This window comes from Nicrophorus vespilloides, unplaced genomic scaffold (genome assembly GCF_001412225.1).
Source record: "Nicrophorus vespilloides isolate i.1.1-1 unplaced genomic scaffold, Nicve_v1.0, whole genome shotgun sequence".
NCBI classification, from domain to species: domain Eukaryota; kingdom Metazoa; phylum Arthropoda; class Insecta; order Coleoptera; family Silphidae; genus Nicrophorus; species Nicrophorus vespilloides.
This window is the reverse complement of record NW_017099730.1, coordinates 14,822-28,504: the sequence shown is the minus strand read 5'-3', so window position 1 is coordinate 28,504 and position 13,683 is coordinate 14,822.

The window sequence follows — 13,683 nt, the reverse complement described above, 5'->3', positions numbered from 1 at the left end:
CTTAAAAATATAAAAATGTTAAAAAAAATGAAAACTGAAATTAGTTCTAAGATTTTAGTTAATTTACAAAATCCACAGAACGTTAAGCTTTTTGGACAAATATTACCAAGATTGTATCCAAATTATTAAAAAAAAGTCAATTAATAAATATCTTCAAGAACCTGGATATGTGACTTTGGTTTGCCTCAACCTACTAAAAAAGGAACTTTTGGTATTAGAGGGTACAAAGAGAAGAACGAATAATTTAGTTGATTATGTAATGCTCTAAAGACGATTAAACCCAGCTTGGTAACAAGTGAGTTTCTTATATTTCTGGAAAGAAAAGAATACGTGTGAGTAATAGGAAATAAGTTGTAAAAATTCATTTTCTCTATTTTGTTTTGTGAAAAGTTGAAATTTCGGTTTAAACCGACTTGTAGAAAGGGTGTCCCAAAATTAACGCAAGATTTGAATTTGTCGCCCTTTGTGCAGTAAAGTGTCAAATTGATTTTTTTGGGGTTTCCAACACTTTACTGCACAAATGTCGGCACATTCAAATCATGCGTTAATTTTGGGACACCCTTTATAAATCCTAAAAACTAGGATAATCAGTCTTCAATCATACGAACTATGTGAGTTATTGCTGTACTTAGGTATAAAAGATCTTGAGAAATGGGACTAAATATGAATTGAGGATTGACGATTTTTTACAGAACAACATGAAATTCTGTAGAAAATCTGCAAGAATTACAGATTTAAATAATTAATAATAGATATTATTCGTCAGGTTTAGTTACAAAATCTAAACAAATAATCTAGTCAGAATTTATTGAAGTTTTGAAGAATGATCTAAATCAAGTTTTAATATAATTTTAATGATATGTATATATTTTATATTTACATTTTGTGTTGATACTATAAATTTCAGTAAAAGATGTAGCAATTTTTAAATAAAACATAAATATTATATAATTATTTTTGAACTTACATAATAATTATTTTGATTTATTATAAGAATTCTCTTCCTCTATATTTTGTGTGTTTTTCTTCATCTTCTTTGAGTTATATAATAGATTTAATTAGGGATTAGGTGTTCGGATGTGAGTCCTTCAATAGCATTATGCTGCAGAAAGATGAAAGCATCGCAAAGGCGGAAAACAATTGCGATTGAAATGATGATAATGCTCGAGGATGATTGGAGGATGATTAAAGATTTGCGGACATAACAGTATAGGAGTGCTTGTCAAATCGTATATGGTCTGCATAGTGGAGAGAAAGAGAATGATTATTACACATCAGCAGCGCTTCGCGTCCTGTTACATTATTATTATTAATCTCGAGGATATGAAATTTCCTTATTTATTTGATTTGTTAAAGTTATAATTGCAAGCCATCTTCATATATGGATGTCTGTGCACAGCGTGCGTATGTAATTTTCTTCCATACTTTATGCAGCCTCAACTTACCAATAATTATTGTCGCTCGGATTATTCGGAGTGCAGACGTACAATCCTCCTTTAATACCACAGCTATTGACATTCAACGTAAAAAGTTACAATTAAAGCGCGACGGTATTTCCATCGTAAATTGCTCGAATTCATATAATTTTAGACTTGATCTTCGTGATTCAGTTAGCCTATAATAACTCCATCTGCCGATTCTCTCAACTTAAAAGAATATATAATAAATCAAGTAAAAAGTCGCAAGGAGAACGGCAAAATGCTGAAGGTACAATTTAAATCAAGTAATAACAGTTATCAGGATACGTATGAAAAGCCATATATTTATAAAAAATAAGTACAATTAATCAAGTGTTATAAATTATCTTACTTTTATAAGAAAGGATGAAACTTCTTAGCTAGGAAAGTATGTTTTTATATAACAACTTCGTATAAAAATGTTAAAAAAAGTAGTAGTAGTTTTTTTTTTATAGATTTAGTGAATTTATGTTATCTTCTTGTATTAATATAATTATACCGAAAAGGCTTGGGGAAATTAACTAAAGACTAATATATTTCTTAATAGATTTATGAAAAATATTCTAAATTTACATTAAATGTAGTTTCCAATTTGTTTTGATATTTAGTTCAATTGTTATGATTGTGACTAAATCATCACTATCAATTATTTTTTGATAAATAGATTAATTATTTTCAATAAAACTACTGCAAAGAGCTATTGACAATAGATCTTTCTGACCCAACTTTTATCTATTTATTTAATCTTTATAGGAAATGTATTTGTTAAGAACAAATCTAAAAAGTCTAAGAAATTTTACTAATTGTAATTTTCAATTATTGCTGTTATTATGTATCAAAAGTTATATAATAACTTTAACTTAATTAATCCAAATATCGACAAAGATGAATAGTACATAAAGAAACTTAACTGTTGCTCAATTAAAATGTAGTTTATTTTCAAAACCGTACATTAGTAAATCCAGATTCATCGAAGCCGCACTATGCGAGGGATTGCTGTAAGAGTGTTTGAAAATATATCGAAGTAACTTAACAAATCAAAGAATTAAGATATTGCGTAACTTAACGTTGTAATGAGCAATTTTATAAGCAACATGCAAGGTAACTGGAAATGTACTTTAATTATAATTTACAATTCTTTACATTTCTAAATCTAAATTACAAAATTAAATCACACGTTTGAGAGTAATATTTAATTCTATTTTTTATTCTAAATATGTTAAATCTACTGTATTTGTTATAAACAAACAGTTACATAATAATAAAGAGCAATTATATAAACAATAGGAAAGGTAACTGAAAATTTTCTCTAAAAAAGAACTAATAAATAACTGTTACTTAGTTTTGAGTAAATATTTGAATAATTTTCAATATTATTTAATGAATTATATATTTATTTGTTAATTTTAGTCTTTCCGTCCTCATTTATTTATAATTTTGTAAAAACTGTAATTTGATAAAAATATTTATTGTAGTAACTGTATTTCTTATAAATCTGACGCGGAGTTAAGGCTTTGCTCGTTACGTAATTATAATGAGCAATGAAATAAACAACAGGAAAGGTAACTGGATGAGCATCCAGTTTGCGTTATTTATATTTATAGTAATTAGCGTTATGAGCTGTTCGTAGCGGAACTCGAATCCTTTTCGAACGTGTGCTATCAAATTACGTAATATGTAAATAAAGGACAGGAAAGCTCTTCTTTCTGGTCGTGCTTTTTGTACTTTATCTCTCTCTCTTTCTCTCACATAAATAAACTGCCTCGTTCCCTTGATTTAATTTTTATTTTATTATTTCTTTCAAATTGTTTTCGGCCTTTACGGTTTTGTTCTCGGTCTGGTTCTCAGTGGTTCTCTGTTTGTTCGTTGATCGTGGGACAGGAAAGAGTTAATTTAGTGAAAAAGCTAAGCAGCAGCAACAGCACCAGCAATACTCACGCATTAGTCGTATCTAGTTAACGCACAGGTGTTTGACGATATTATAGTTTCACTAATGGCTGATAATTGCTGATTGGATTTTAACTTGTTCACTCTAGCATGCTTTATTGAAAGCGCGTCCCGGTGGGGCGCAAATTGAAGGTTTCCTGTTTTTAATGGCAAATTACGAAAAAAAAGGTGAACGATAGGACTTAATGAATAAATATAATTTATATTTTCTGCTCATTAAACATGCCTATTATAATTGAGAAACGAAACAAAAACAAGAACGTAGTGCCATTCTCACACGAAACGAGAGCGTGCAAAGAATCCACGTATATTTTATACTTCTTCTCTTTTTTTCAATGCATGCATTCTCGTTCAATTACTATTCATTAAATTATTAAATCTTTTACAATCATTAAACTCTTAGGGTTGTTAAAGTTAACAAGCTCAACAAATCTTGTTTTAAACACTATTATTTTATATTTCATATTTTTTGGTTTAAAAAACACTTATAACAATTAGACAATAAGAACAAAACATAATTAGTATTTCAACTAATTATATTCGTTTATATATTTGATATTTTTTATACAATAAAATACATCCATTTCTCATCATCCATTCTGTTATCATTAAGCATTCAGGGATATTATATAATAGTTAATTTTGTCTTGAACATAAATAAAAAGTTAATAAAAACGATTTTTACAAATAGATTTGCCATCTTACTAATCATTGAATAATATTTACAACTAACGAATTTGATTCTATATTAACTTTTCTATAGTTAAATGATGAACATCCGTCAGGAAAGTATATCCAATTAATGTTATTTGAAATTAAATTAATTATGATTTCTACATAACAGATTGTAAATAAAATAAGATGATACGAAAAAAACAAGTAAAAGAAGCACATCGGGCTTCGATGTCATCATTTTTTGAACCATAATATACAATTGTATATTTTATTTCGTTTCATTGAATGATCTTTAAAAGAAATAAATTGAATAGAATTTCACAAAAAAAAGTATTAGAATTGTAAATTACGTAAATTACCTCTGATAACGAAACTTCGAAATAATAAAGTCCGCAACTTCCACTAAACGCAACTCTCCTGATTAGGTAATAACATCATTTAAAGCCTATTATCTTCATGGAACATTAAGCAATTTATTTGAACTCAATTATAAAGAGGAAATGACAGTTAAAGTTTTATGGAAAAACAACACCATTCAAAGCGCTATTGAAAACATTGATAGTTATAGTCACTAAAAATTAGAAATGAAGTTAGAAATTTATTGAATGCAAAAAATGATGGTTATTCAGTGGAAGATTTAGAAAACATTATTGACAACTAAGGTTTGTGGATTTCCAAAAACCGTTATTAATAAGAAAATTGTTCTTTTTGCATATAAATTTGTTCAAATCGTAAAATGTATGCTGTACTCTCATTCTCCTAACGGACTATAGGGCCGAAGACATTGTTAATGTTACCAATTCAATTAAATAATTAAATAATAGAAGTCAAGTAATGGATAATTCTATATTATACGAAATACGATTGTAATGCATGCTTTTGGATGAAAACCAGTTCAATTTTACGAACAATACTACTCATATATACTAATGTTATCAAATAGATATGCATTACTCTTTACATTTCAATGTTTGTACAGTAAATATTTTTAAAAATGACGATTTCTTGGATTTTCTTCAATATTCGTTTATCTCATTTTAATGCACATTTCATGTAACATAATTTATATACATACCAATATTTAAAGAGCAAAAATTCTTGATTTTGTATTTTCTGTCACATAAACTGCACAATAAGAGACTTGACTGCATAAGGAAAACTTATATATAATATAAATATAAAAAATGTATACTATTTCATTTGTTATTTATTTTTATTTTAATAATTAAAATTTAGTTCGCTTGAAAATTTTCAACCCGGACTATAGTGAATTCGGACTAATCGAAGCCGTACTATGCGATATATTGCTTTATAAAAAAATAAGTACATTTCTTCATTTTATTTAATATGTAGAAAGCATAATAAATTTCATTCAATCGCAATTGAAGGAATGATAGAAAATTGTAAACGAAACCCGATTGTGTGTACGTAATTGCATTGTCTACGGTTCAGACAAAAGGATGGGAAACAGTTTACCAAACGTAACGTTACACAGCCACCGCTGTGGGATCATTGTTTCGTAAAATTGAATTTGCTCCTGCAGAAGAATACATTTAATCGAGCCAAAGAAACGACGACGACGACGACAACCACGACGACCAAATAATCTCTCTTTCTCCACGATTCCAATCTAACTGTAATCCTCATCATCCAGCAATAAAATTGTTTCATATATATATAATCTAGTTCGTGTTTTTTTTATTTCCTCCGCTCGAAATGCCCAGCATGGATTAACTTAAATGAATACAAATGATCCCATAATGGCAACGGAAAAAAATGAGAACCGGGTATAAAAAGAACTGTAACGTTATAGAGATCGTGAGCACAACCTGCTCGCAATCGTGATCCAAAGCTCATCTAACCTTTGACATCATTACAAAATTGTCTTGCATTTTAACGTGATTTTCTCTTAATCTCACGAGATTACAAACATTCAGTACATTTATTTTATGAGTACTTATTAATATTTTTCATCCATTTTCTGTTTTACTTAAGGTTAAGGTGTAAGTAGATAATATTTATTAATCATAAATATTCAACTAAATATAATACCATATTCATTTTATACAATTGATTTTTGAAAGAAAATAAAAACTAAATTTGATATGTTTTATCAATCTTCAATGCTATAATAATAATTAAAATGAAAAATATATAATTTAATAAATTATTAATAAATTGGTTCTAATAATTGGTATGATATAATTATTATTTAAAATTGTATACTGTTTATATGTTCAAAAATAGTTTGATATGTGACAGGATATGGTATTTCGGAATTGTCGCTCTCTGAAGTTCATATATACAAAGTTTCAAGTGGTATTTACACTTATTGAATGCCGCAAGTGTTTTTCCAAAATAAACAACGGCGCGATATCGATAAAATTAAGTGTGCGGTGTTGATTTGTTGAAGAATTCTAAAATAAACGGAACGCCGAAAAGCAACGTTTACATAAAGCGTGGTTTTGTTTCATGAATCACCGATCATACATTCATTGCTTTGCTCTGTTTATCCTCATGGTGGGTGTCCTGAAAATCATTATTATTTAGTTAATTTTTTGATAAACAAATAATCCTAGTCTTTCTATCCTCATCATAACTCTATTAATAACTGCTTCAAAAATATTACTGAATCTTAAACCAAACAGATTAATCAATTTTCTTACGTTCATTACTAACTTTTTGTCTGAACAAAACATAATGTAAATACAGTAAAGTCTTGATATTGTAACTATAGCAACACCTCGCATAGTACGGTTCCAATCAGTCCGGATTCGTCTTTTGTTTTAAAGTTCTCGATTCGTCCAGTTTAAAACAGTCGGGGATATTGGCGGAACAATTATCCGGACTATGCGAGGTATTGCTGTATTACGTTTGTTACACTTTTTGTCTGAACAACTCATAATGTAAATAGTAACTTCTTGAGTTACGACAATTCGAACTTACGTCTAAGACAATTTTATAAAAAAACAATCAGAAATGTAACAATTTTTTATAGTTTTTGTGAAATATTTTTCTGTGAAGACTACTAGTAATCAAATATATGTTACAATAAAAAATCAGGAAGTTTTCGGTTAAAAACACGTACTTACAGCAATACCTCGCATTGTCCGGTTTGAAAATTTCAAAACAAACTAAATTTTAATTAACAAAATAAATTACATATTCTTTCTTTCTATACAGTCAAGTTAATTTTTTGTCCAGTTTATTTGTATGTTATATTAAAGTATTTGATTAGTCCGGATTAAAATAGTCTGTGATATTGGTGGATTAATTATCCGGCCTATGCGAGGTATTGCTGTATTACCTTTATTAAACTTTTTGTCTGAACAATTCATAATGTAAATAGTAACTTCTTGAGTTACGACCATTCGAACTTACGTTTAAAACAATTTTATAAAAAAAATATCAGAAATGTAACAATATTTTACAATTTTTGTAAAATATTTTCCTGGTAATCAAATATATGTTACAATAAAAAGTCAGAATGCAGAAAGTCTTCGACCAATACCTTGCATAGTCCGGTTTGAAAATATCAAAACAAACTAAATTTTAATTGACAAAATAAATTATAAAATGTTTCTTTATATATAATCAAGTTATTTTTTGTGTAGTTTATTTGTATGTAGTTTTAAAGTCTTTGATTAGTCCGGTTCTTAAATAATAATTATTTCTAATATACATAAAAATCGACTTACAACCATTTCGACTTACCTTCGAAGTGATTAAAAACTATTAAAAAAATTGTATTAACATCCTTAAATAAAATTAATTATATTAACTTTGCAAATCTTCACCTTCCATTCAAAAGAAACTTTCTGATTTATATGATTTCGAAAGATCATTAATTATTCTTTTTTTTACATGTATTTATATTTTGGAGCGACGACGTTCTGCTAATTTATTCTAATTATTCACAGCTACTGAATTCGCTCTTATGCAATAGTTGATTTGAGTCCGAGACTTGTTAGAAAATGAAAACGTTTCGCTTCGGATCATTGGTAATCACCTACATAACAATCAGAGCCAAACTAGTATCAATGATAATTATAACAGGAACTTTCTTATGCGGGTGTTTGCTTTTACATTATTATATACTTTTTTTTTTACAACTGTTCCTTATGTAACGCAACATTCCCGTATTAACTGTATCTTATTTGCGTTCATTAACATTTATATCAATAATTTATACTGACTTACAAAAATAAAAATTGTTTATTATATTTACATTAATTATTTTAAAATAAAATATTTTGTTTATTACCTATACAATTTAAATAATCAATCAATTTTTTTATGAAATGAATAGAATTTTTGTAACTAATTTTGTAATTTTTTATATTAATTATTTAAAAACCGATTTTTTGTATTGTTAGAAACTAAAATATATTTAAGAGTTTGGTATAAAGCATGTGAATAATTTATTTTAATTTTATAATTATACTAATTTATGAGCACTTTTAAATTGACTTCAACTATGATATTGTGTTTTCCTTGAATTCCAAATTGATGATTAATTTTTCTTTTAAAACTTTCTATTTTCTAGGTAATAAGTTTATGATTATATTCAATATGTTCTTCTCGGGTTTTCCCAAGTTGTGATTCATAATTTTCTGGACGAGTTTCCAATGAAACGTATTTTTTTTAAATATATACAAGTTTAAATTAGAGCAAAGTTGAAATCACTTTTATTATACATTTTTAGTGGTATCAAATTAAAATTACATGAATATTTATATATTACATAAATTATTATTGAAATATTTGTTGAAATTAATTAAAATAATTTTGAATTAAAAGAACGATTTTAATGAGATCAAATATAGAAACTGCTATGAAATAAACACATTATAAACTGTATCAAAATTAAATTATATGAATATTTATATATACATAATTACTGAGATAATTGTTGATATTAATTGAGATAATTTTGATTGCTTTTCACGTACTACTTTAACCATTTGCAAAGTCTGAACTAAAGCGCCTGTTTGTCTAATTGGTGGTAATTAGCATAATGAATGCACGAATCCCATGATTAACCAGTAAATGCGTTTTCCGAATGGGAGGCTTCTCTCTGAATTGCAGTTCTGGACGATGAAAAAATGGTCGGATTTCGTCATGCGATGGGGATATTGCATACATAACTGTGGCCTTTCCCACAGTTCGCACATCTTCTTTGCTTTTATTGCTAGAACTGGGTTATTTACTTCCTGGCTCGTTTCTAATTGCCTGGGACAAGTTCACGTGCGATTTCGAGAAATCCACATAATATTTAGACGTTGTCACTTAATTCCATCCTTAATTTAATTCATTAATCATGGTAACAAAGTTGATGACCCTAAACGAATTGCAATAATACTTCATTGTATAAAAGAAAAACAATAATTTATGTACATAAAATATATTTGTTTCAGTTTGTTTTGAAATATTAAAAACTTAATACTATGGTGAATCTGCACTAATCGCACTATGCGAAGTATTGCAACACAAGAAATTCCTGCTTACAATCAAATTCTTGCTTACAGTATTAAGTTAAAAAAAACTACGGTACATTGTAAACAACAATTAGAATCAATGTATTGGCTGTTATTTATATTAAGTTTATACAAATTTCTAATAAATTTCGAAATATTAATTCGTACATAATTTATAGCGAAAATTGTAAGATTTGGAAACTCTTAACTGTTAAGAAACAAAAATCATTTATAGTAAATAATAATATAAAAATATAAGGTGTAAGTAAAAAATAAATAAAATTAATTGTACATAAGAACATAATACATATATAATTGTGTAAAGTTTTTAGAAAATTAAATGTAATTAAGATAATTGATAATTAAAAATAAGTAACTTATAATTTACCTTAAGTAAGCGGGTGTATTAACAGTAATCTTATAATACTTGTGTTCTCAAGTAAAACAGTGCAAACTATACGGGTGTTTTTTAATGCGTCGTGATAAAGAAACGGAATGGGGAAAAATGTTACAAAAAAAGAAAGTGGTAGTGGTTTGATATGGTGTGAAGTGTTGAGGTGTATTAGAGGAGATATCAGTGTTCATTTCCTGATGAAGTTCAACGCACCGCAGCAGGAGTTCCCACACCGCAAAAGTGTATACCTGCAGGTTCGTGAGAACCGTGGCCTGAATCTGCCATAGCAGTCCGCCATACCATGATGCCATGCCATGTCGGCTTTATTGCAATTACAACAACCTCTTTACATATATACACACATGCACACTCAATCGAATATATACACACACACATTCATACGTACACACTCAAACAATCTCTTTTCTTGCTTGTCGCATTATAAAATTTCACATGCTTGATAACGACGATATTACGTTACGCAGATGCGTGTCTTACAAACAACGATCATTTACATCTAATTCTAACTGCTTACAATGGACGCATCGGACGAATCTCATTACCGACTCTGCCTTTCCTGTCTGTATGTGTTGTGTTGTTCTTCTCTGTTTCTTGCTTCTAGGATATTATTTTACACGTGCATCGACGCGCTTCCAAATGGATAATTGCGCTCGGCGATACGGGGTAGCCTTGGGTCAACAGTTTTCAGTTTCCTGAAAAGGAGAACCAATCGAAACAGATGGTTGCATAGTTGGCGGATGCGAAAGATCTTTCCGTGATATTCCTGCTGCTGCTGCACTTCAGCACGTTTTGCATGTAACATATTTTGCTTTTGTATTTTTTTTTGGTCTTCGTCGTCATGTGGTAAATCTGATTTATATATCCTGTAATTTGAACACACCGAGTGAGCATTTTTTGTGTCCGGTCAAAAAGATTACGTATATATTAAGATACAAGTAATAAAAATATAATCTTAATTGACATTCATAGAAATATATTTTCATTATAGTTTATGTTTTGTTAAGATTAATAAGACATATAAATGAATAACTTCTATATTCATTAATGTAAAATAAATTAAATATTCATTAAGTAATTATACAATAATTTTTGGAATTTTTTAATAGTGAGATTTTTAGAAAAATATATAGTCATACCTCGATTAATGAATAGAATGTTTATCAAATAATTAATTCGTTAACCGAAACTTCATTTTCAGAGGTAAAATGTTCCTGTGTAAAGATAAATAAAAATGAAATTTTTAGAAAAATATATAGTCATACCTCGTTAAGGAATATAATTAGTTTAAAAGAATTGTGAACTAAGAAAACTTTTATTTATAGTTAATAGTGAAATTACATTATAAATTATGAGTTCAAAGTTGATTGTTTCTGCATATTTCTCATTCACTTACAGCAATTGCGTTTAATACTAATAATATCATAACAGTAAATTGTTAACATCATTTTGGGAAACTTCTTTAATATTGTCTCAATTTTCTTTGCCTTTGTCACAAACGAGTTGATTGACATTTCTAATTTCTTGAAAGTTATTTTCTTGGCCATTTTTGACGTATAATATCAATATTTTCGGACAATTGCGGACTTCTTTATACCGAAGCTTGGATGTATCATTAACCGAGATGTAACTGTTTAACTATTCACACTACCACAAGATGTAATCAATTCTAAGTCGATTTTTCTTAGTAACTTTCTAAATTTGTAGTTAGTTATATAAAGAAAATATAAATTTACAATTTATATTTAAAATTTTTCAAAATTACATAATTATATAATTTGTTACCCAATAAACTAAGTATTTTAGTAAAAATTCCTAAATTATTAAAGATTGTCCAATTAAATATAGTAAAATTAGATTTTGAAATAATTCTGAATAAGTGTAAAAGTGATTTCAGTTTTTTTTTTATGTCTGAAAATCTTTCAGTATTCTAAATGCTATGAAATGTCATTGGTATTATGAACATTTAAAATTGAGCAATAATTGTTTAATTTGATGTTTGACGATTTGCTGTGTTAATTGAATTAATGTCTCAATTATTTTGGATTTATCTTTATGAAGATTAAATTTCTTTTTGATATTATGAATAAAATTATAAGAATCGTTGAATTTATAGGAGAAACAGAACTGTCAAAATGATTTCACAAGTGAGATTATTTTTAAAGATTTCTTCCTTTTTGAATAATTATAATTAGGTTGGTTTCATACTCGTAGAACATCTTCAGCAAGTGTGGGTGTCTATAGATACATATGTGCGTGTGTGTTTTGGCAGGGACGCGGAAAATTCAACAAAGAAATATATGACTTTGTTCTAAGCCACTGCGGACATGATTTAATAAGGATTTTAAACATAAATCGCTGCAGAGCTTTGAATCATATAAAATATACGGTGTAAAAATATATGATTTATTACTTCAGTTCTAATACATGGTTTAAATCCTGTATTTTTTTTAATATAAAGATACACTATTAATTTATGTTTTAATTCCTAATTAGATATAAATTAAAGAGTGAAAATTTGTTTTATTTAGTAAAAATTAGTATAAACTAATTTGAATAATTTAATGGACAAGTAAAGTGTTAAAATTCTCTAATAATTCGGTTTCCGAACATAAAATCAAAGTAAAAACGTAATTTCTAATATACTTCAAAATCTTTTTAATCATATGTATATAATTCTTACACAATTTATAGTGTAAATGGTTAGTTTTACTGTGTTTATTGTTTTAAATCAAGAATTAGTTACAGATAAAAACTATCAAATAATAACTATTAATAGTGTATAAAGTAATTGAAGCTTTCAAATTTATTAGATTGAAACATGATTCCATATAAATTCGGTTCCCGAACATAAAATCAAAATGGGTTTCTAAACAAATTTTTTATTTTTCCAAAGACAAAATAATAAGCAGTGTAATAGTTTAATTTGCTGAATAAAATTAATATATAGGTATTACTATGTTAAATTGTAGTTTTCTCCATGACATATGCTATATAATTGATATGGATACATTATAGTAAGTAAGTAATTTACGAAATCCAAATAAATTATATAAAAGTGATCTTTGTTAATAACATCTGTAAGTTAATTAATACATGATTGTAATACAATCAAAATATTACTTTATGACATATTACATTAAAATGTTATTACGGTGATCAATCAGAGTTGTAAATCTTTCAATTCTTATGATGTTAACTGACTTCAAGTTTGTCTTATGTATGACATATTACATCAAAGTGTTATTAATGAAAGATGTCAGATTTTTTTATTCACGATTCTAATACGATCACAACGTTGGGTTAAGTCAGGTAAATTATAGTTGGAAGATGTAAAGTTTGATTAATTGAATTTGGTGTTTCTAATGTATTATTATGAAACCAGCATCGAGGTTAAACCAAACAAACATTGGTGTTGTTAAAATCTAAAATGTTTTTATTCTATTTCAAGTGCGGTTTTCTCGTGTTTTCTTGGGAAGTTTTTTTTTTATATGTTTCGTTTTCCTGTGGGATGAATAGAATTGTTGGATAAAAAAGAGTGTGTTGGTTTACGTGGATGTTTTGGGAAAGAGAGTGCGTGTGTGTGTTTTTCGTGAGTATTTCGGTAAAGAAAAAGACATGAGTTTGTGGCGTGTATGAGTGTGTGTGTGTGTGTGTCGTGGCGTCTTCTTATATAGATAGCAATGAATATAGCAATAGTAATAACAGGGTGTCT